Consider the following 20288-nt stretch of genomic DNA (forward strand, 5'->3'; position numbering starts at 1 on the left):
AGGACAGCGGGAGTGTACAGGCTCTCCAGGTGATTCTAGTGTGCAGCCAAGGCTGAGCCACAGCTTTAGGGTAAGCCCATGTTCGATTCCACAGATTCCTTGGTTGCTCCATGTGTGAAGGCCGAAGTCGGTGTTTACTAAGCATCACAACCTGAGAGAAACTGCTTTCCTGAAGCCTGTTGTCTAGACGAGAGGAAAGAAAAGCATAAATAAATAGCTTCCGATTGGATAAGGATGAAATAGGGCTGCAAAAGTAAAGGCTTTGCAGCAGAATGCTGTTGTTTTGTTACTGTTTCTTTATCCAGAGTTAAGTTTGACAAAGGCCAAGAAAGGAATGGAATAGACAAGTGCCGACTTGAAACTTCATCAATTTAGGTGGTTTTGTGGCTGGCCTTGTTTATTGGATAATTAGGACCCCCATGATCAAGTCACATTAACTGCTTTACAGGTGATCTGTGTTTAAGATGTACCTCTAAAAGTATAGTTAATTGGGCAGTGGTGGTTCCTGACCCTCACCCAGGGATGGAAGGGCACACCTCGCCCTTTTGCAGCTGGGGTTGAGCCCAGTGGAGAACCCAGAGCCCCACTGCACAGGCTGCCTTCACTACCTGGCAGCCTTGGGCCTGGGACCCTCATGGCATCTGCTGATTACAGTGGTCCAGGTTCCCCTGTCAGAGTGTGCAGGTCACACCTTATCCCGAGTTAAACTGCAGGCCTCTTATGTCACCCTCTGATGATGATGAGTAGATTTTAGTTTTGTTACAACAGTTACATCAAATCATCTGACCTGATCCCCACTGTTTCCCCAGTTGGCTTCAACACTCTTTGGAAAAATAAGGTAGTCACTGTTAAGTGTTTAAATCGGTTACCTGCCTTCTAGATCTAGATAAACAAGATAAAAGGCAAGCTGCCTCCCCTCCCTACTTTCCAACAGAACCCTCAGAATTTTTCTAAGGACTGCCCTTTAGGAGCCTTGCCTGCAGTGGAGGAGGAGGAAGCGCATTAAGTCATGCCACAAATGACAGGGAGAACAGCTGGTTCTGCATTTTGAAGCTGCAATCGTATTTTCAGCAGTCAGCGACTCGGGCTCAGGTAAGGCCTGTTGCTTGTATGCTGAAAAGTGTGGCTTAGGGAGCAGAAGGCGAGGCTGTGGAGCTCAGTGGGACCAGCTTCATTCCACTAACAATTCATCCAAGGAGCAGATGGATGCAAGAAGGTCTGTGGATCAAAACAGGTGCTGCTTCATTCACCAGTGGAGAGCTCCATTCTTCCTTCCCCTTGTGGAATCAAAACCGCTACACCTTCCTGGACAAACTCCAGCCCAGCCTCAGGACTCTGGTGGACTCGTCACGATGAATGAAGTCACCCTTCAGAGAGCAAAGTCAGTGGCAGTGTTAGAACAATGGTTCTGGCCTCATCTCTGGGGACCTTTGCCTCTGGTGAAGTTGGGGGCACAACATACATTCATGAAACTGGGATTTTACCAAAATAATGTTCCAAAGAGCAGAATTGTTAAGATAATGAGACCAATGGAAAGACGGAACTAAATATTAAATCACATGGGCAAGTAAGATCTGCATTGGAAAATCTCTGAACAATGCCTCCAGAGACTTGATTTCAAACAGCATCATTTTTCAGGATCTGATTGCAAAGAACAAGGTTTCTCAACACTGTGTCCCTTATGTTGATAAAATTGCACAAACTGCTATAGTGCAATGTCCTTGCTGCTGTCTATCATAGTTTCTCACGGGGCTCATGGGCAGGACCCTGGGAGGGTGCCCAGCCAGGATGAGCACAGTCAGTATTGGATTCAGCCCAGGAAGATTTCCCTGGAGGAGCGTTCTGGGAATTCACGGCTCTCTAGGATCCAGCCCCCTAGGTTATACCAAGTCCTTCTGTCCCTTGAAGGCAGTGGAAGCAGCTGATGGCTCCTCAGGTCCTCTTACAGCCCCAAATCCCAGTGTAGCCTGAGGGGCCAGCTTCTGTTTTCCACACCCTTCTATCGAGTTTCTAGAATTCCTCCTAGGCACAGAGTAAACTCTCCGTAATGTCAGTTGATGAATAAGTGAGTAAACGAAGAGTTTTTCTTATAATGCCTATTAGAACCCCCAAGTTTTGAAATCAGTATATATTAACAAATGCTAGCTGCTCAGTTCTGATCCTGGCCCATAATTCACCGAATGGTGGCCGAGAGTTCTATGACTATAGACTCTTAATTGCAGTTCTAATTCATTTAATCTATCAGCCTTCATTTCCTCATCCTACAAAATGCCTACCTCATTGTGGTCATGAAGACTGCATGAGATAATGAATGTAAAACCCCCTGTCCCAAGGCCTTGCACACAGCACTCAAAACATGCTAGCCATTATTGTTGATATTGTTAATATCATTATAATCAAACATTGACGACAGAGGCAAACCTATCCAGCCCCTCAAGGCTGGCAGGTGGTGCCCCAGAGGGTAGAGCTATGCCCTGAGAGGGGCTTTTTTCTCTGCAGGAACATCACTCCATCCTCACACAAAGGAACGGATTCTCCTGACACACTTATCAGTGAGCAGCACACAGTTTTTGTTTCCTACCCCTAGGATTGTATTTCATGGCAAGAAGAAAATACTGCCCATGGGCTTATAAGAGTTATCTGTTTCATACTGATAGGTGAAATCAGAATGTGAGAGACAGAAAAGACTATAGAGGTCATCTAATCCATTGTTTCTCTAAGCCAGCGTTTTCAAATTTATTTTTGGCAGCAGACTCCATTCTTCAAAAGAAAATCTACATGGGCCCTCAATATGTAACACAGATACAGGCAGAGCTGCTGTGGTTTCCGTGGGGGAGGAATCTGGGAGCCAAGCCAGCAGCACCCCTTCCCATATTCCCCTCCACCCGTGAGGACACTGGAACAGTTTCAAAGTCTTGGAATCTAACGCTTTGGTTTTGTTTTTAATACCTACAAAGATTTATTTCACACAGTTGCTGGTGTTCAGCAATTTTGGAAAAGCTTAGCTGGGTGGTTCTATATGAAGGCTTGACTGGGGCTGGAGGCTCTGATTCCAAGATGGCTCACTCAACCACTGGCAAGTCAGTACTGGGTATTGGCAGGAGGCCTCATCTCCTTCCTATGTGTACCTTTCCCTAGAGGTGTCAGAGTGTTCATGACATAGTGGCTGATTCTCCGAGTGAGTGAGTAAAGAGAGCACAAAGTGGAAGCCACAATATCTTTCATTATCTAACCTCAGATGTCACACAGCATCATCTCCACAATAGCCTATTGGTAACAATGGTCAGCCCTAGCCACTGGGCACACCTCGGAGGGTGACTACCAAAGTTTGTAACCTGAAAACTGCACATTGTTTAGAAGGCATTTCAGAAGTAACTGTAAACATGAAAATGATACTTCAAAAGAACATGTTCAGATTTACAACAACAAAAACTCTTGAGAATCAGAACGGTGAAGTGACCAACCAAAGCTCACACTGCAATTTAGTGGCAGAAAGGGGGCTAGAATCTTGGTCTGTGGAAACTAGTCTGTGGCATTGCGTCATAATATTATTACAATGACATTCCATTATAATAAAAATTATAGTAGTTTACACATGTATAAAACTTTCTTGCCAGGCTGGGCACAGTGGCTCACACCTGTGATCCCAGCACTTTGGGAGGCCAAGGCAGATGGATCACCTGAGGTCAGTAGTTTGAGACCAGCCTGGCCAACGTGATGAAACCCCTTCCCTACTAAAACAAAACTTAGCTGGGCGTGGTGGTGCGCACCTGTAGTCCCAGCTACTCAGGAGGCTGAGGCAGGAGGATCACTTGAACCCGGGAGGCGGAGGTTGCAGTGAGCTGAGATCGCGCCACTGCACTCCAATCCCGAGTGACAAAGTGAGACGTCATCTCAAAAAAAAAAAAAAAAAAAGGGAAAAGAAAAAAACTTTATTGCCAAGTAATCAAGGTTAACATCAACAGTGATGGGTTATGTTGATAGTATAGTCATGATATGATGTCATGAGAATGACACTTGACCTCTACGATCTTCCTTCCAAAAACCAAAACCCTAGTCCAATCATGAGAGAAACATCAAATTGCAATTGAGGGATATTCTACGGTATTCCTCAAAACCATCAAGGTAATCAAAAACTAGGAAAGTTTCAGAAACGGTCACATCCAAGAATAGTGGAGGCAGGATGCCTCAATGTAATGTGGATGGGATCCTAGGATGGAAAAAGGACATTGGGTAAAAACTCAGGCCGTCTGCATAAAGCAAGGACTTGAGTTAATAACATCAATATTGGTTCATTATACCAAATGTACCATAGCAATATAAGATGTTAATTACAGGAAAGTAGATGTAGGATATATGGGAAATCTCTTCACAATTTTTCTGTAAATGTAAAACTATTCTAAAATAAAATGCCTTAAAAGAAAATTGTGTAAGAGTGGTCTTTCTAAACAATAGCCAGTATGTCACCTAGATTACTTACCTGCTTTTAAAAATGCCTGCACCTTTTTTAGATCAAGTAGATAAAATTATTAGCAAGGGTACAGATTTAAATGGCAAAATCACTAATCTTGTTCTTGGAGAACACATATTTCTAAGTACATGTGGAACATTTATGTTAATCAATGATATACTAGGCCAGACTGCTGGCCTCAACAAAGTTCAATGAACTGATATATAAATATTATTCCTCTGGCCAAAATTACATAAAATTATAAAAAATAAAGTAACTGGAAACTGCCCTCCACATGAATTTGGAAATTTTGAAATAGATTTACAATCAATTCAAAGGTTAAAGAGGAAAAAAATAACAGCAAACACTATATATGGCATTTATTAATTACCTAAGGCAATTTAATGTTGCTCAGGGTGGTCTCAAACTCCTGAGCTCAAGCGATCTGCCTGCCTTGGCCTCCCAAAGTGCTGGAATTACAGGCGTGAGCCACCACACCTGGCCTATATGTGATCTATTTCATAATAATAAATAAATGTTTGCAAACTATCTCATTTGATCCTTACAACAGTCCCGTGAGACTCGTGTGTGACGTGATTCTTCCTTTATAGTTGGTAAACTAAATCAAGAAAACTCATTTGGTATACCAAACGTCTCACAGCTAGTCAACGGTTTCACCTCCAAACTCTGTGACCTTTCTGCTGAATCACAGTGAAGCTACTTTTTATGACTACCTCTGCTGCTATCTTAACTATAGATACAGAAAAATTTGATTGCCCAACTGCCCGTCATTGAGCAAAAGAAGTGAAGTCCTTTCAACAGAGTTATCTTTTCATCTTGTCTCCAATTCTTGGCTTCGAGTGATAAACGGTGTTTGCCAGAGTTGTAAGCCAGGAATAGTTTCAGTGGTATTAGAGAGTTAGTCAGAGATAAGACAACAGGTTTTGGATGAGAACTGTGAGTGTCCCAACCTGTTAGAGAGCTGGGACCCAGGGAAAGGAGAGCCAGCCTTGGGGCCCATGGCAAAAGTCAGATAAGCTTTGTTAGATATAGAGCACAGAGTCAAAGGGGACCAGAGAATGGGGTACTGACCACAGGGCACAGGACAGCATGGAGAAAGGACAGGAACGAGCGATGGGAGGAAAGCAGAGGGAGGCCATTAATACACTCCCACTGCACAGATCCACTCAGGCCTGCAGCAGAGGCTTCCGGGCCTAAACCTGGGCATTGAGAATTGTGTGGCCTTCTCTCCCTGCAAATCAGTGGGTTGGGATTTTGACAGGGTTCTCAGAGGCCACATGGTCCCAGCCTTCATTGTACAGGAAGGATCAGGTGATTTTGTCAAGAACAGCCAGGGCTAGAACTCTGCAGGTATTTATCCAATATTCTTTTTCTCTAGGTCACCTGCCTTTTAGTCTGAACCCGTGATTTTGAAAACCCCAGGCCATCCACTCGTGGCCTAATCTGGACTAGAGACTAAATCAGTTTGTCACCCAGTGGGAGGCCATATGGTTCAAACCGTGTTTCGGAAAAGGCCTGGATTTCCTCCCTGGGCTGAGGAGGCAAGGAAGGGGTGGTATGCGTGTCCTCACCCCCTCCCTTCACCACCTCAACCAGAGCAAACTCCTTTTTATCTTTTTTTGTTGAAATTGTATGTACGATTTTATTTGTGAAAAGGATTCTGATCCTTTAAAAAAACTTTAAGAAAAATTAAAATCCATTCCATGGAAAACCAAGTTGGATCTCTTGAACTCTCTCTGTCCATTTCCCAGATTTTAGTACCATTCAATAAGTATTCTTGGAGTCCTAGTTATATGCCTAGCATTGTGGCACATGCTAAGGGACATAAAGAAAGAGATTATTTGGCCGGGTGTGGTGGCTCATGCCTGTAATCTCAGCATTTTGGGAGGACGAGGAGGGTGGATCACCTGAGGTCAGGAGTTCAAGACCAGCCTGGCCAACATAGTGAAACCTCATCTCTACTAAAAATACAAAATTAGCCAGGTACGGTGGTGGGCACCTGTAATCCCAGCCATTTGGGAGGCTGAGGCAGGAGAATTGCTTGAACCCAGGAGGCGGAGGTTGCAGTGAGCCAAGAGTGCGCCATCGCGCTCCAGCCTGGGCAAAAAGACTTTGTCTCAAAAATAAATAAGTAGGCCGGGCGCGGTGGCTCAAGCCTGTAATCCCAGCACTTTGGGAGGCCGAGGCGGGCGGATCACGAGGTTAGGAGATCGAGACCATCCTGGCTAACACGGTGAAACCCCGTCTCTACTAAAAAATACAAAAAAACTAGCCGGGCGAGGTGGCGGGCGTCTGTAGTCCCAGCTACTCGGGAGGCTGAGGCAGAAATGGCGTAAACCCAGCAGGCGAAGCTTGCAGTGAGCTGAGATCTGGCCACTGCACTCCAGCCTGGGCTACAGAGAGAGACTCCGTCTCAAAAAAAAAAAAAAAATGTTCTATTCCCCAAGGTGCAGATCTGCAAATTACTCATAGGGTAGTTCCTTGGAAAACGGTAGCATTTTCCCTTAGAAATAGCTTTATATATAATGCTTCATATACGATGTTCCTACTATCCTATTTAATTGCATCTCCTTTCTTGGATGTCCCTGCAGAAGGGTTGCAAAAGGATAATACAATAAGATCTTGGTCCCTGCAACTTGTTAATTTTCTGCCACAAAAGTAAAGGGGATTTCTTTCTACGTGTGTATGGGTAGCTCTAGGTGAAAAACTTTGCATAATTTTCTGTACAGGGAGAAATACGACAATAATCTCCTTCTTCTCTTTTTTCTCCTTCTCCTTGTTCTTCTTCTTCCTCTTCTTCTTTTTTTTTCTTTCCTTTTTTTTTTTTTTTTTTTTGAGACAGGGTCTTGCTCTGTCACCCAGACTTGAGTGCAGTGATGTAATTATGGCTCACTGCAGCCTCAACTTCCCCAGCTCAAGCAATCCTCCCACGTAAGCTTCCCAAGTAGCTGGGACTACAGGTGTGCACAACCATACCTGGCTTTTTTTCTTTTTCTTTTTTTTTTTAATGCAGAGTCTCACTATGTGGCCCAGGCTGGGCAATAATTGCTTCATGGTGGTATGAGGGAGCTCAGAACAGGCCATTCTAGGTTGGATGTTCCTAAGTTGGGCACAGCATGTGTAAACCCGGTTGGTTCCTGGGACTGTGGGCAGAGCAGATGATAGTCCTACCAAAAAGAAGGCAGGTGAAAAGTTAGACAACATGAAGAGTTGACGGAAGTACGTAGCTCCAACTACTGTCTGGTAGAATTCTTCCCTGACCCCAGCAACTGCCCTCTCGATATATGTGATTCAAATGCTGCTTGGCTAGATTGGGATACACACCAGCTGGTCTCTGCCTGGTCCCTGGCCTCCCTGCCTCACCAGAACATCCCTGAAAGTGCCTAGTCAGTCTGGGTGCGCCTGATCCTACAGCAAGGACCCGCTGGCTTACGGGCACCGTGGCCAAGCAAAGGAGGTGAAGGAAGCCTCGGTCATCGAGTTCAGCCTGCGTGAACAAAAGGAAGTCTCCATCCACGCTTGCCACGCTCCGTCCTTAGCCTCCTGAGCTTATAGTGTGGTGTATGCTTCCCCCTTCTGGCCACAAATGGTCAACAACGATTTCTGGTAATCTTTGGTGGGTGTCCCTGCTTACTGCTGGGAAGTGGACCTTCCTAATAACAGCGACGACAATGATACTGTTGCCAGAGCTATTGATGGAAGTGGTACAATACAACAGGTGCGGTAAAAAGCCCTTTACATACACTGTCTCATTGAATCCTCAAAGCCAGGGGTCCCACAGAAAGGTACCAGTCCATGGCCTGTTAGGAACAGGGCGGCACAGCAGGAGGCGTGCGGTGGGTGAGCGAGCAGAGCTTCATCTGTATTTACAGCCACTCCCCTCTCGCATTACCGCCTGAACTCTGCTTCCTGTCGGGTCAGCAACGGCGTTAGCGTCTCCTAGGAGCGCACTGTGAACTGCGCATGCGAAGGTTCGAGGCTGCGCACTCCTTATCAGATTCTAATGTCTGATGACCTGTTACTGTCTCCCATCACCCCCAAATGGGACCGTCTAGTTGCAGGAAAACAAGCTCAGAGCTCCCACTGATTCCACATTATGGTGAATTGTATAATTATCTCATTATGTGTTACAATGTAATAACATTAGAAATAAAGTGAACAATAGGTGTAATGCACTTGAATCATCCGAAACCATCTCACCACCCCCAGGTCTGTGGAAAAATTTATTTTCCACAAAACCAGTCCCCTGTGCCAAAAAGGTTAGGGACCGCTGCTCAGAGCAATTTTGTAAAGGATGTATTATTATCCCCACTAAACAGAAGACAAACTAAGACCCAGAGCAGTTAAATGACTTGTGTAAAATACATGCTGATAAACACAGCAGGGCGGGTGTTCACGCCTAGGTGTGTCAGGCTTCCAAGTCCGCGCTCTGGGCCACTGTGAACGTTCCCGTTTCTGACAGGGTGTATTGTGGGTGGGGTATCCTCTGTCAACAGAGACATCTCTCAGACCATTCCTGCCTTTTTACTTCCGTGAGTCCACATCCTGGCGTCTTCCAAGTCATTTTTCCTCTTCACTTGTTGTGCTTATCAGCAGATCTATGACCATCCCAGCCTTTATTTTCTTCCTGATCTTTGTGCAATTTGTCTCCCTCCTGCTTGCTTCAAACATTCACTCTTGCACAGTAGTTCTTTTCTTTCTTTTTTTTTTTTTTTTTTTTTTGACATAGAGTCTCACTCAATTGCCCAGACTGGAGTGCAGCAGTGCCATCTCAGCTCACTGCCACCTCCACCTCCCAGGTTCAAGCGATTCTCTTGCCTCAGCCTTCTGAATAATTGGTATTATAGGCACCCGCCACCACGCCCGGCTAATTTTTTTATTTTTAGTAGAGATGAGATTTCACCATGTTGGCCAGGCTGGTCTTGAACTCCTGACCTCAAGCGATCTGCCCGCTTTGGCCTCCCAAAGTGCTAGGATTACAGGTGTGAGCCACTGTGCATGGCCTGTGCAGCAGTTCTTAAACTGGCATCCACAAAAGGTCTGGATTGAATCTGAGAGGTCTGTGAACATGGACATGGAAAATACTACATCCTATTGTGAATATAGAGAACAGAAGTGGGGCCTGTGACTTTGTCACAAATAGAAAGTCACAGCTTTTACTATATCCCATTGCTGTTACTAGGAATATCTCATGATGTCATCTATGTGCATCACTACTTTGAAATTACCAGAGCTATTAAACCTGTCACTAGACCTGTTATTTAATCATTAATAAAAAGCCTATATATTATCATATTACAAATTTGGTTTTAAAAATTATTGTGATAGCAGTCTTTCAAAAACTAAGGAATTCCTTGGTAATCTTGTGCATTTCATTTTATATACTTAAAAACATTTTTCTTAGAAGGGCTCCAAAAGCTTCTGCAGCTTGCCAAGGGGATCCTGGCATGAAAAATGATTAAAAGAAAACACACTATCATTGATTTTATGCCAGCTTTGCACCTCATGACCCAGCCCATATAATGTAACAGTGACCCCTGGTAAGAGGGTTGCACTTCTCCAGATAGGAGGACCACAGGATTTCTCTTCCAGACATGGAAATTTGAGTATGGATAGCGATACTAGCATAACAAGAGTAAACAGGAACACATGGTCACCCCACTCAAATATCAGGTATTCTGGAAACTGAAGAATTAGATAAGAAAATGCCAAGTAATTTAGAAGAATCAACATAGAAACACCCTATCTGTAAACATGCTACTGATAAAACTAGATTACAATCCAACCAGAAGAAAATATAACTAATAAGAAATATATCAGCTTCGAATGAAATAATTATAGCATATAATAAAATAAATACTAGTATATCACTTGCTATGGACAGGCATTGTCTTACAACAGCCCTCTGAGGTTGGTTCTATTATTGTCTTCACTTTAAAAATGAGGAAAACGTGCCCCCATCACACAGCTACAAAGAGGCTGAGCTGGTAGCAAATCCAAGCACATTGGCTGCTGCCTGTGTGCTCTGACCCACTGTCTCTCCTATGTCTTTGTTAGGAATTTTCATGATCTGAATGGAATCCAGGAAAATCGCAGCTGGAATACAAAATATCAGTCTTTATCTCCAGCACTGTACATGGCAGAAACTGCTTTTATTCTAGATGTCTAGATCCAGTTATTTGAAATAAATTCTCCAGAATGGGGAGAGAAATCTAGAAAGTTTCCATAGAACAATCGAAATATCCCTTTATAACTCTTGAGTTGTAAGTGATGCTATCTCCAGGTATTAACCTTTTTCTCTTAGCTGCAACCCCTAGCTCCCACATCAGAGGTGGCATGGGCCAGTGATTAAGAACCGGGTTTGAAGTTCCAATTCCAGGCACCTACTGAAGCTGGATGACCTTGACTAAGTCACATAGCTTTTTTGCACCGCAGTTTTCTCATCTGTAAAGTGGAAATAATGGTAATGGAATGCAAAATGCAAAATGGAAATAATGGTGGCGACAAGTAAATGAGCTGGGCAAATACACAATAAACAAGAACAATTGTTATTATCATTTTACTCGTCTCTATTCTGACAGTTTTGTCTCCGAACTCATCTCTCTTGTCTTTTTCTGAGTTCTTCCATGTGTTCAGGCATTTTCAACTTGACTTCTTCAATATTTTTCATCATTTGGTAGCTATCTTTGGGTAACAATTATAACATTTGCTTATACAGCATTTGCCCCAAAACTCATTTTGCTGATGCGGCATAAACTGACAACTGGAAGTGAGAATGGGGACACGTGATCTCGTGATTATCACACATTCTCGATTTACCCACTTCATAATAGCATTTGCACCAGAGCTCTTCATTTGCATTTTGCTGAGCCAACGTGAATTTTTAGAAGTTCCGAGGTGTCCAGAGAATGCTTCATTAAGAATTGAGTTGACAAAAAATAGGATAGATCATTTATCACCTCTGTAGAAACAAGATGAATTTCGTTTACAACTGAAAGAAGAAATTACAAAAGATTGTTGGGCCTAACGACATGAAAAATTAAAATACTGCAAAAGAAAAATAATTCAATACAAAAAGGGAAGCCTGGGAGATGTTTACATCAGTATAAAAAGGGGTTCATAAATATGCTTTATAAGGCCCATCTTTTAAAAACATCTTTGTTGCATCTCTGCTAAGAAGAAGAGTATCACGACTTAATACAAACTTACATCAAAATAAACGTTTCATACAAAAAAAACCTTACTATACTCTGTTGATGGGAATGTAAATTAGTACAACCTCTATGGAAAACAGTATGGCGATTTCTCAACTAAACATACAGTAACATTCAATCTAGCAATCCCACAACTGGGTATAAGGAAAAGAAATCATTATATCAAAAAGACACCTACACGCGTATGTTTATTGCAGCACTATTCACAATAGCAACGATATGAAATCAGCCTAAGTGCCTATCAATGGGTGATTGGATAAAGAAAATGTGGCACGTATAGACAATGGAATACTATTTAGACATAAAAAAAGAATGAAATCATGTCTTTTGCAGTAACGTAGATAGAACTGGAGGTCATTATCTCAAGTAAAATAACTCAGCAACAGAAAGGCAAATACCACATGCTTTCACTTATCAGTGCGAGCTAAGTAATGTGTACACGTGGACACAGAATGGAATAATAGACATTAGAGACTGGGAAGGGTGGCAGGGTGGGAAGATGGAAGGGGGTAAGGGATGATAAGTTACTTAATGGGTACAGTATTCACCACTCAGGTGATAGCTACACGAAAAGCCTAGACCACCACTATACCATATATCCATTTTAAAAAGATGAACTTTTACCCCTGAAATGTATACACATTTTTTTCACACAAAAAATCTTACTATATGCAAAATGCTCTGATATTTCTATTTTATTCTACTCTATTTTTTTCTTTAATACTAGTCATGAGCCACAATATATTTTATAGTCTACTAATGAAATCATGACATAATTTAAATAAACAGTGATGTCAAGAGCTCTTATAAATACATTATTGCATAAAGAATATATATAGATGCTTCAGATAGGAGTAAAAACAATTTCTAAAATATGAAAAAATCTCTACTTCAGTACTCACTCAAGATACACAAATGAATAACAATGATAAAAACACAATTTCCATTGACTAAATTAGCAAAAAAATTAAAAGTCATGGTGATGTCTGATGCTGACGTAAAGACAGTAAAGGGTTTTCTTTAATACAGTTTTTTATTTATAGCCTCTTTAATTCAAAACACATTTGAGGTGGTTTTATGTACCAATATTGCCAAACAGCCAATGGCAGAATCAATGCAATTTTGTTTGAGAAGTAATTTGGTAGTACGTTTGGGAAGCCACAAAAATGTTCACACCCAAAAGTAATTCTACTTCTGGGAATTTGTCCCACTGAAGCAGTTCAAAGAAAAAGAAAAATCTCTATGCATAACTTTTTATATCATTACTTAAATAGTGAAAAACGAGAAACAGTCTAAATAGCCAAGAATAGCACAATATTTAAATAAGCTATACTACATCGACTCAAAATATTTTGTAGCCAATAAAATAATTATGATGACTATAAAGCAACGGGAGAAAATCCTCATGCTAACAAATGCAAAAGTTATAAAACAAAACTCTTCTTGTGTTTCAGTGACTATAGCTGTATAAAGATTACCCAAAAACTTAGTGGGATGAAACAACCTTGTTTTACGGGTCAGAAATTCAGACAGCTTACAGCAGTATGGCTTATCTGGGCCCACAATGTCAGGGGCTGGATCCACATGAGGCTCGTTCATTTACGTGTCTGGCAGTTGATGTTGGTCATCTGCTGAGACCTTAGCTGGCTCTGTTGGCCAGGACACCTCTGTTTGGCTTGGGCTTCCTCAGAACATGGTGGCTGGGTTCCAAGGACAAAAGATCCCAGCGAGAGAGCAAGGTAGAAGTCAGCTAATCACATATGACCTAGTCTTAGAAATTGTGCAGTGTCATTTCCATTTCCATTCTCTGAGTCACAAAGTCTTGTCGGTTTCAAAGGGAAAGAAAAGCGATGCCACCTTATGTGATGGGAGAGCAACAAGTTTCTGGAAAAGCATACAGGACTGGAAATACTGCTATGGCTAGTCTTAGAAAATATGATCTGCCACAATTTTTGACTGGGTTATAACCACATAAAAATAATAAAAGTATTAGGATTAGAACTGGGAAGAAACATGGAAAAATAAATGATTGATTTTTAAAATTTTCTATTATTCTGATTATGTTCTTTGGCCAATAAGTACATAATTATTAATAAAATTATATTGACAAAAATTAAGCTGACAATACTTCAGAAATTATCCCTGGGGGTAACCCAAGCTTTTCCCTTTTACTCCTTTATTATAAAATCCTACTGTTCTCACTGTTTCGTTTTTTGTTTTTTGGGTTTTTTTTGTTTTTGTTTTGTTTTGATTTTGAGACAGGATCTCATTCCCTCACTCAGGCTGGAGTGCGGTGGTGTGATCTTGGGTTGCTCCAGTCTCAACCTCCCAGACTCAAGCAGTGATCCTCCCACCTCAGCCTCCCAAGTAGCTGGGACTACAGGTGTGTGCCACCACACCTGGCTGATTTTGCTTATTTTTTGTAGAGACGGGGTCTCACTATGTTGCCCAGGCTGGTCTCGAACTCCTGGGCTCAAGCAATCCTCCTGCTTCGACGTCCTAAAATGTTGGGATTACAGGTGCGAGCCACCGCACTTGGCCTGCTCTCACCCTTAATTCACTGCGTCAGCAACATCCCTCCCATCATTGCGAGATGGGCCCGCAGCAGAGGCCCCAGTGCCCGCACGAGCCTCATCCATATATGCCACCTTCCCCAGGCCTTCATAGCACAACCTCACCCTGGGCAGCCTCGTTTGCAGACAACCTCATCTTTTAGTTACTGAAGAATAAAGGGGAAGGGGCACATCTCTGGTCTCATCTATTAAGAGACCCTCTTCTCCACCCGAGAATTCCTGAGTTCTCACTTGCGGTGGGGTTACAACCACATAAAAATAATAAAAGTATTAGGATTAGAACTGGGAAGAAACATGGAAAAATACATGATTGATTTCCTAAAATTTTCTGTTATTTTGATTATGTTCTTTGACCAGTAAGTACACAATTATCAATAAAATTATATTGACAAATATAATTTCCTTCTTGGAGAGCGAGGTCCTTTCCTGCACAAGGCCAGTCCTACCACCTGTCCTCTTAATCATCCCTCTTCAACTTCTTCCCAAGCTGTCCCATTCAACCATCACACTCAAAAGCCTCCTCTTTTTCCTAGCATCTTTCATCTTTGCTCATTGGCTGGATCTTTTCTCTCCACCTACAGACATATCCAGGTGCCCCATAATCCTGATCACGCAACCCACTGAACGTGTCATCTGATTTTTTATTCTTCACCTACTCCAGTAACAAACTCATCAAAGGAAACACTCATTCTAGCTGTTTTCATTTCATCAGCCACTCACGCCTCAACACCAGTGGTTTACCTGACAGATTTCCTTCCGACCACTATGGTCATCTGCCTTCTTAAATGTCATTTTGATCTCCTACTTGTCAGATTGAATGACCCTTTCTTCATCTTCATCCTCCCTTCCTCTTGCAACTTTAGATTGTGTTGTTCACCACCATCTTCCTAAACTTCTCTTTCCAAGCTTCCCAGGACCATCTCCCCGGCTCTCCCCTCACACCTCCGAGCTGCCTTTCTGCATTTCGCTCTTCCCGTCACTGGCTCCTGCAGCCCAGTGTTCTCATAATACTCACATTCTTTAGCTGAGTTTAATGATTCCCATGCTTCTATTACCCCTGAATGACCCCTTCATGAAACTGAAAATGTAATGCATACTACATCTTGGATGTGCAACATTATAAGTGCAACTGTTAAATAAGGCCTATCGCTAGTAAAGTTTAATCAGGCTGGATCACTATAAAAGCCCTGGAAGGTGCCTCAGTCTCTCTTGAATTACAGCACACAGGCTTGCATCTGGCATGGCCTAGCTCTGCAAGAAGAGGCCCTGGCCTTGTGGGTGCTGGTCTAGTCTTCTGGGAGGGCCCCTTGCTCTCCAGGGTGATATTCTTGGCTGACCCATTCCCTGTGTGCTTTATGGCCTCTGATCTTGAACCCCCAGCTGTCTAGCTTGGTCCTGGGGAGGTCCTTGGATGATGGAGCCCCATCTTAACTGTCCCTGGCAGCACAATTCTTACCCCCAGACCCCACCCCACACCCCCTAACTTCGCCTTCTTTTTCCCTTGGAGGGAGCAGGGTTTCTTCTAATGCCATAGCTACCTTCATCTACATTTTCACCACCGGAGCCTTAAGACAGGGTAGGGGGCCTTCCTGTTGATGAGCTAATTGAGGAAGAGGGAACTGAAGGAATTCAGTGACTCCTCTCTCAGGATAATATCCTGGTTTGAAGACCATTGTCCTGCCACATAATCATATTTTGAATGTCAAAAGTTGAATACCAACCTGGCCTTTTTCTAGGCAATCTTTCTCTAACAGGTTCTAATCTCTTCCCAGATATATGACTGCCTACGGCAGACTTTGTGTAAAGGTCACAGACTCACGAAGACAAAAGTGACAAATCGCATGCAATTTCAAATTATTTCTCCAGTTACAATCTTGAATCTCTATCCATCCTAACCCAGTGGCTTTTCCGAGCTCTAGCTTTTAATAGCTAACTGCCCATGAGACATCTGCAACTCTAAAGCCAAACTTACTATCTTCCTGCTCTTCTTCCAGTCGGAAACCTGCTTTTCTTCCAATGTCCCCAGTATCAAAGTTTAAGACCAGGTGTTTTTCAAATCCCGGGGCTCCAGCCTTTTATTCCCAGAGATTCTGAGTGGGGCTTAGGAATCTGCATCTTTAACAAGTAGGCCAGGTGGTTCTGAGTCTGACGGAAGTGGCGTGGGAATCACATTTGGAAAATGCACTCCAAGCCCTGCAAGGCAGGAACCAGATCTGGAGGAGAGAGCAAACCCCACCTGTGAACTCCCCTGTCCCTCCCATCATCTTGCTTCATGACATCACCATTTGCCTATTTGCCTAGTTGAGAAGCCTGGGAGTCCTTCTCTCTCACTATCCCGCCCTTGACCATCGACTGATCTGTCTTCCAAGTGCTCTTGCTTCTGCCCTCCCCTGGGTTTCCCCTCCCATCACCTGATCCAGACCTGTGTCAGTTTTCACTGGAAGGCTATGCTGTCCTACTGATAGCTGTCCCAGCCAGAGCAGCCCTGATCTAATCTGCCCACTGCACCAGCTCCTTTAATCACTTCCCCTTCAAGGCCTACAATGGCTGCCAAGTTCTTCAGCCCAAATCCTTCACAGCTGAGGCCAAGCCTCCAGCTGAGCCTCACTACCTGCTCTCTTCCCTCACAGAGTCAAACTGTGGACTTGCCGTTCCTCCACCGTGCCAGGGCCTCCATATCCCCTGTGCCTTGGCTCAGGCTGTGTCCCTCAGTGGGGCAATCCAAGCCTGGCACTCCACAGGTACTTCCTCAATGGGCCTCTGGGCAGTAGAGTTTGGGGGACATCCAAGATGGCACTACTTTCCTCTCCTCCCACCGGCCCCGTGCCACATTCTGAGGTTCACCTGCTCAGCGGGGCTGGGTCCCTAGAAGCCATGGAAGAGCCTAGCCTGGCCTCCAAGGTGCCCTATGCCAGATGGGCAGTTCTGTGGCCTTCCAGCCCTGACACCCTGGGTGATCTTGAGCAAAGATCCTTCACCTCGTGGGCCTCAGTGCCTTCATCTGAGAATGGAATGTGGATGGAGGGATGAGTTGCAATAGGCAATGCATATGATTTCCACCAGCTCCATTCCCCTGTAAATTCTTTGTTGTTGTTGTTGTTTGTGAGATGGAGTCTCACTCTGTCGCCCAGGCTGGAGTGCAGTGGTATAATCTCAGCTCACTGCAACCTCCACCTCCCAGGTTCAAGTGATTCTCCTGCCTCAGTTTCCTGAGTAGCTGGGATTACAGGCGCCCACCACTACACCCAGCTAATTTTTGTATTTTTAGTAGGGACGGAGTTTCACCATGTTGGCCAGGCTGGTCTCGAACTCCTGACCTCATGATCTGCCTGCCTCAGCCTCCCAAAGTGCTGGGATTACAGGTAAGAGCCACCACACCCGGCCTCCTCGGTGTAATTTGGATAGCAGCACCAAATAGGGTTGTGTTTAAGCCCTCAGGGAGGTGGCCACTCAGACTCCTATCTCTAGTGCCCCAGCCTTAGACCCGATTTCATGGAAGGTCTGGGGCTGGATTTCATTCCCATCCCAGGAGGGGCAAAAGGACCATGGAGAAAGAGTCTCTGGGAGTGGGGACGCTACTCAGATCTGAGATAAGAGAAAGGGTCCCACCAACTCTTCACCTCAACCTCAGTCTCTGCTGTCATCACCATGGAAATCTACACTCTGGCGGGATGGATTTTTTGGTTTTTTCCCTAAGACGTTTGTACTTAGATTCCAACCCCGCCCCAGGGTTTCTGAGGAAAAGTTCCTTTTGGAAAATTCCCACCCAGCCCCAGCTGATCAACACGGAAGAAGGATTTTTCCACAGGGGGCTCTGGGTTGGTGTGGGATTTAGAGCCCCCGGCAGCCATTTGTCTGAAGGAACGAGGAGCTGGGTTAGACAGAAAGGGGAGTCCCAGGTGGGCTAGAGCTGAGGTCAGCCGGGAGGGCTGGAGCTGAGGTCAGCCAGGCAGTGCTTCCCCTCGGACCCCACCACCCTCTCTCGGCATGGATACGGGTGGAGTTTTCATTATCTGACTTGCTCTTCTAGAACTCAGCACTTGGGTTTCATCTGAATCCTAATTATCCAATATATTAAATCAAGCGATAAGATAAACATTTTTCCATCTCTTTCTATCCCTAAGAGCCTCTGGTGACTTCTTTTTTTCCCCTTTGATAAGTATTTAAAAGTTTTTTAACAATTAAAATATAATTCACTCGATTCACTAAATATGAAATTCATCAGTTTAAAGTATGCAATTCAGTGATATTTAGTATAGTCACTATTTCCTGTGACTTCCTGTCCTGGTGGCATTTCCCTTGAGAGAGAGAAGAAGGGGGCTGGGGCTGGAAGTTTCCCTGACATGTTCCCCGGGTATGCCAAGGCTTCGGTCCTAAAGGTTTGTTCCAGCTCATTGGCACTGTCACACCTCTCTCTGGAATTTCTGGGAAAATCCTGTCCCTGAAACTGGAACCCTACCATTCATGGGGCAGCTGGGTTCTTAGCTAAAGTTTTCCATGTCACGGAGCCTCTTTCATCAGTGGCACCAGGCTCAAAGTTTCCCTCATAGGCCTGTGGGGGGTTAGAGATCCCTGACCCCACACTGAAGCCAAACCCTCAGGGTGAGCAGACCAGGTGAGCTCCAGGTCAGGGCCCCAGAGGAGAGAGAAGAGTCCTGGGACGCTGCTAGAGCCACAAGATCCTTTAGCTCAATTCCCTCCTCCTGAAGATGAGGGAATAGAGACCCAGAGACTCCAAAGATGCACCACCATCCCCACCTCCCGCCCGCCGGCGGTGATGGCAGAGCCAAGACCAACACCCCACCCTTCAACTCCTGGGCCATGCATTCTCCACCAGGTGACTCACTCAACAGCAACCAGTGATTAGACACCCTCTACTCTCCATCAGGACAGATTGGGGGCACCTGGACATCGACACGCAGCCCAGAGAGGGCGTAGAGAGGAAGCCCTGCCCAGTGGAGCCTAACCTAACCGGGAGAAGGAAGAGAGCTCCAGAGAGAAACCCCTTGGCGAGGCTGGCTGCCTGGCTGGTGGCTGCCCAGATAGTCCTGTGTGTATCCCAGTCTCGTATAAAGGATTCTCTTTCCCTTCACATTTTTATCTTTTTATTTATTTATTTTTGAGATGAAATGTCACTCTGTCACCCAAGCTGGAGTGCAGTGGCACAATCTAAGCTCACTGCAACCTCTGCCTCCCGGGTTCAAGCTGTTTTGCTCCCTCACCCTCCTGTGTAGCTGGGATTACAGGTGCAAGCCACCATGCCCGACTAATTTTTATATTTTTTTGTAGAGACAGAATTTCACCATGTTGGCCAGGCTGGTCTTAAACTCCTGACCTCAGGTGATCCACCCGCCTCGACCTCCCAAAGTGCTGGAATTACAGGCATGAGCCACCGCGCCCGGCCCAACATTTCCAACTCTTTTAAACACGAATATTCTTCCTCCTGTCCATTGCCTCTACTTCGTTTTTCACAGAGTGGGTAAATGAGACTTCATGCACCTCACTTACTGGCTTCCCACTTTCTGGCCCCAGACTTTAAAGTACCTTAGAATTCACCTAGGGCACTTGTTAAAAATACAAATTCCCAGTCACCAGCCCCAGAGATTCTGATTAGGGCTGAGGTTGGCCCAGGAAGCTGCACCTTTGCCAAGCTCTCCAGGTGGTTCTGATGCAGGCAGTATAAGAATGGCATTTTCAAAACATTTCCTTCTGTCACCGACTAAATAATACCATATTTATTGTTTTCCCTCTAGAGAGGATTCCTTTCTGCTGCTCTGTCCTCATTCTCTGGCTTGCCACCCTTCCTAGCACAGTTGTTTGATGCTTCCTTCTGGTTTAGCCGGCCCCATTAACCCTATGCTCCAATGAACCTACATCAGGTGGAAGCTCCATAACTCTAAGGATAATAATGTTAATGAAAAACCAGCAGCCGAGCTCTCACTCACACACACACCACTTGGTGGAGTCATTGCTCCACTTTTCTTCTCTGGTCCAGCTGGCTGGAGTCCTGTAGCTCTTACTTTTGTGTCG

At 44.4% G+C, this 20288-nt stretch overlaps 1 long non-coding RNA gene across 1 annotated transcript; it reads right to left on the minus strand.

The window, feature by feature from the left end:
- Positions 1-1240: 1240 nt before the first annotated feature.
- Positions 1241-9070, minus strand: LOC103883263. Its single transcript, XR_645445.4, has 3 exons — positions 8215-9070; positions 7448-7638; positions 1241-1367 (listed from the first exon to the last, which is right to left on the minus strand). It is a non-coding gene; the product is annotated as an uncharacterized LOC103883263 (long non-coding RNA).
- Between the last annotated feature and the right edge of the window lie 11218 nt (positions 9071-20288).

The sequence above is a fragment of the Papio anubis genome, chromosome 4 (assembly GCF_008728515.1).
Source record: "Papio anubis isolate 15944 chromosome 4, Panubis1.0, whole genome shotgun sequence".
Taxonomy (NCBI): domain Eukaryota; kingdom Metazoa; phylum Chordata; class Mammalia; order Primates; family Cercopithecidae; genus Papio; species Papio anubis.